The following is a 5,090-nucleotide window of genomic DNA, read 5'->3' as shown; positions in this document are numbered from 1 at the left end:
CCTTCATCTTTTGTGTTTCTGATTATGCTTATTTGGTTTTTTTCTCGTTTTTTCTTGGTCAGTTTAGCTAGGAGACCATCAATCTTGTTTACCCTTTCGAAGAACCAGCTTTTTGTTTCATTGATTTTTTGTATTATCTTTTTGTCTTCTATGTCCTGGATTTGGGCTTTTATTTTGGTGATCTGGATTCTTCTGCTGAAATTAGGGTTTTTGTGGTCTTGCTTTTCCAGCTTCTTTAGGTGGCTTGTTAGGTTGTGAATTTATGTTCCTTCCATTTTCTTCATGTGTGTTTGTAGGGATATAAATTCCCCTCTTACTACAGCTTTCAGGGCATCCCAGAGATTTTGGTAAGATGTTTCTTCATTTTCATTTGTTTCCAGGTATCTTTTGATCCCTGTTTTGATTTCATCGTTGACCCAGGAGTTGTTTAGCATCATGCTGTTTAGTGTCCATGTCTTTGTGGGTTTTGGGGGGACTTTGTTGGTGTCAATGTTTATTTTTATTCCACTGTGGTCCGAGAAGGTGTTTGGTAGAATTTCGGTCCTTTTAAATTTGCTTATGCTTGATTTATGGCCGAGTATGTGGTCAATCTTAGAATATGTTTCATGTGGTGATGAGTAGAATGTGTATTCTGTGGTCTTTGGATGGAGTGTTCTGTAGGTATCAATTAAGTCCATTTGTTCCAATGTCACATTGAGCTTCCAGATCTCCTTGCTGATTTTTTGTACTGATGATCAGTCTAGGGTTGTGAGTGGGGTATTAAAGTCCCCAGTTATGATAGTGGTAGAGTCAATATCTTTCTTTAGTTTTCCAAGAAGTTGCTTTATGAAAGTTGGCGCACCTATGTTGGGTGCATATATGTTTAGGATAGATATTTCTTGTTGATGGATTGAGCCTTTTATCATTATGTAGTGGCCTTCTGTATCTTTTTTGATTTTTAATAGCTTGAAGGGTATTTTGTCTGAAATTAAGATCGCTACTCCTCCTTTCTTTTGGATTCCGTTCGCCTGAAAGTTTGTTTCCCGTCCTCTTACTTTGAGTCTGTGGGTGGGGACTGGATATTTTTAAACATGGAAGGTTAGAGCAGAGATCCCTAGAGCTGAAACCCAGACTATTCAGGAGGAGGTGTGACTTGGCTTGTGATGGTTTCTCTGAGCTTAGAGGACACGTCCCATAGTATTGTGTCCCAGATCTTTGAGGATGGAATGCTGGCTAATTCTGATATCTCTGAAAGATGTAAAATAAGACTGAGTATGCAAATACTAAGTATAAGCTGTATTCGCATAGTGCTATAAGAGTGAACTTACTACTGCTGAGATTGAGAAGCAAGGCTGGAGTAATGCTGACAAAAGCATGTTCTTCGGAGCAGAGAGTAGACATGAACTCTGGTGGAAGTCAGCAAGAAGCAGAAAAGAAGGAAAAGGTTACTTCTTCTCTTTCAGCCTTTGGTCTTCTGGCACCCCAAAATCAGGGCCTGATAGGGAGTCAGATGGAAAGGCAGAAATGCAGTTTTCAAACTTCCAACCCAAACATCATAAAGCAGAGTGTAGAAGCATGAATTTGGAGCTGAGGGACTATAGCTTAATAACTTGCATACCCATCTTGACATTTTCATTTTCCACTTGATCAAAAAGACCTTAAAGGCAGCAACATTTCTTATTCATTTCTACTCCTTAAGTATCTTGCTGGGTGTCAAATGCAAAGTGGCACTCAATTTTTTCTTTCATTCAAAAAAAAAAGAAAGAAATATGAAAGTGTGTTTGTATGGAAAGATACAAGGATAAGCAGGCAGAGACAAGAGAGGCACTATATCCATAGGCTGGGCATTTTCTTTCAGTGATTAAACAGTGAGTGAAATGAATGCCCTTCCTTCTTTCATGGATCTTCTATGGCCTATAAGTGTTGAATGAATAAACACTTGATACTGCCTATGTCTCCTTTTCTCTAAAATGGTTTCCTTATAGGCCACGATGCTTTTGCCTCCTGCTTTTTAATGATGTCTCTTGGGATCTTTGCTGGCTCCTGTTTCCATCTCTGCTCCTAGACATAAATACTTCCCAAGTTTCAGTTGTCATGTCTCTGCTCTTTCTTTTCTCTGTCCTCACCCACTGAAATCTCATCAATTCTTACAAATTGGACAGTAATTCATATTGTCCCAATGCAAATCCTTCATCGATTGCTGGCTAGATATGTCTATTTGGATGGTCCTTCAAAACTTTAAAGTCATCATATCTAATAAATGCTCATCTCCCTTTCTCTTGAGACTATTCATACATAGCAAAGGTAAAATTTTGGCTCAAATCATTTCAGTCTCTCTCTCTCTTTCTCTCTCTCTCTCTATATATATATGTATATAATCTCCACACATATGCACACACATGCACACGTGTGTGTGTTTTATAGAAACATATGTATATGTATACATACAAGCATATAAATTTGCATATGACAGATGAACAAAATATTTGATACTGTGAGTTGAGGTCAAATATACTTGTAAGCAAATGTAACATATAACTTTCAAATTCTAAGAATGTAAAACTCTGTGATATTCTACCATTCCTTAAATGCACAAGAAGGTATTAATTCAATTATTGCTGCAAAATTATTGCAAGTTGACCATGTATTGTACTGTGTAAGTACTTGGATCACTGGTGAATGAAATAGAGAAGCTTCATCCCAGGAATAAGTACCTTTTCCTCAGTCAGACAAACAATAGAAAAGCAAATATGGTCAAAATTTTCTGACAGATACTGTATATTTTTATATGATTTAGATGCTTCTTCTATGGCCAAATATATATCTTCCTGAAAAATCCTCTGTTCTACAAAATTGGATTAAAAATTAGCAGGATTTATTAAACAAAACTCAGAATAGATCACTCAAAATCAATACAACTTTTTAACCAGAACAATAATGAAGATAATCATTTATACCCCAGTTGATAGCTTGGATATCTTAGACAAGCTACTTCGGGGAATTGTAAAAGTTCACACACACACACACACACACACACACACACAATAGTCTTGTAATGCTGGCTTGCAGGTACTGAAAGCAGATAGAAATGGAGTTCTGAGGCAAGTCAGCAGGGCTCCCATTAAAGTAAGCACAGGAAGAGGTGGAACCTGTTTTTAACAGAGTCACACAGGCTAGGGTCACAATCCAGTCGGGACGGAGATTGATTTCAGGCATTTATTTTCATTTTACTTTTTAATATTAATTGACAGGTTAAAATTGTACATATTTATAGGATACAGAGTAATATTTTGATGCACATGTATAATGATCAAAATAATAATTAGCATATCTATCACCTCAAACACAGATCATTTCTTTGTGTTGTGACATTTAAAATCCTCTCTGTTAGTTTTTTGAAAATATAAACTAGGGGAGAGTGGGAGTGGGATTGGCAGTAGTGGGAAGCTGGGGGGGGCGGCGCACAACTCATCCACAAGGGTACCTGCACAATGAACCTGCAAAATGCATATTTGTATACCTAACCCTGAATTGTACCTTATGTATTTAAAATTAAAAGTTAAAAAAAGAAAATATAAACTAAAATATTGTTTTTAAATGTCCCTATCTTCCCTAAAGCCCTTCAGTCCTAAAATAGAACTGAAACATTTTTATGCAGCAGTCAAGTTTAGAGCTATTTTCTTCTTCTTCTTCTTCATCTTCTTGGTAAAGTTTCAAACTCTGCTGCAATCATTCTGCCTTTCCTTGCCTAGAAAAAGTCACATATGAACAAACGCTCCTTCCACACAAGAATATCATCATTACTATCCTGGCCATATGTCCAGTGTGCTACTTTCCTGGCATATTTTTTTCCTTTTTGAGTTGTTGTCTCACTCTGTCACCCAGGCTGGGGTGCAGTTGGCACACTCACAGCCACCCCAGTGTTGATTTGCTGGGCTCTGACTATCCTTCTGCCTCAGTCAGAGCTACAGGCATGTGCTACCACACCCAGCTAATTTTTGATTTATTGTAGAGACAAGGGCTTGCGAATGTCCCTGGGCTGATCTCAAACCAGCACGCTAAGGCAATCCACTCACCTCAGCCTCCCAAAGCACTGGGATTACAGGCTGAGCCACCGAACTCGGGCCCCCTGGCATAATTATTATCAGCACTCCTTTCTCTTTCAGAAGTATATGAGGTCACACAATAAATTAAATGGTCATCCTAATTATTTTGCTATTTAACAAACTATTGTAGCAGAACAGATATTTTGTATGACAATTCTGGATAATAAGTTATGATAGACGCAGTGATAAATGTTAATCATGTGTTGATAGGACTAACAAGGAAAGAACACATAAAATGTCTTAGAGTTAGTTCCATGATGAAGAGACATTTAAATTGAATCAGAACCAGGAACCCACAGGAAAGCTGTAGCCATTGGGCAAGGAAACAAAACAGCCAGTGTTAAAGCCCTGTGTTGAGAAACAGTCTGGCAGGTTGAGGAACTGAAGGGCAGCCAGGATGACGAGAGCTGACAGGGGGAGGAGTCAAGGATAGTGGCTTGAACTTAGATGGTCTCAGGGTTCTGAGTGGGATCCATGGATAGGTCTGGAAATACAAGTGGCAAAACTTACCAATGGATTAAAATAGTCATGAGGTAGAAGAAGGAGATAGGATGAATCCCAAGTTTCTAGAAGAAACTCAGAGGATGATTCAATTTCTAGTTTTCTCTCTCAATTGTTAGATATCTTTAGTGACATCACTTCTCCTACCACCTGTGACATTCTATCATTTTAAATTGTATTTTTGTAAGCACTTGCTTCATATGGGTCAAAAAGCAATATGACCATTTTTACAATTCAAAAGTGCTTATTCAATTTACCTTCTTAATACTAGGCACATTAGGGTGTGTTCCTTCATACATATCTGTTCTTCAAGGATAAAATAAAACATTTCTTTCAACAAGTAAACTTCTGTACTTTTTCTCAGCATAATTCCTCCTGGTTGCTTTCTGTGGTAATACATTTCTTCTCCTTCCCCTTTAATTCCGATTCTGCTTCTTTTAGCTGCTCAAATTTGGCAGGACTCTCATAGTTGGGAATGAAGATTGCATAGATAGTCCAAAATCA

The sequence above is a fragment of the Carlito syrichta genome, unplaced genomic scaffold (assembly GCF_000164805.1).
Source record: "Carlito syrichta isolate Samal-C Ts95f unplaced genomic scaffold, Tarsius_syrichta-2.0.1 Scaffold306495, whole genome shotgun sequence".
NCBI lineage: Eukaryota > Metazoa > Chordata > Mammalia > Primates > Tarsiidae > Carlito > Carlito syrichta.
This window is presented reverse-complemented; position numbering follows the sequence as displayed.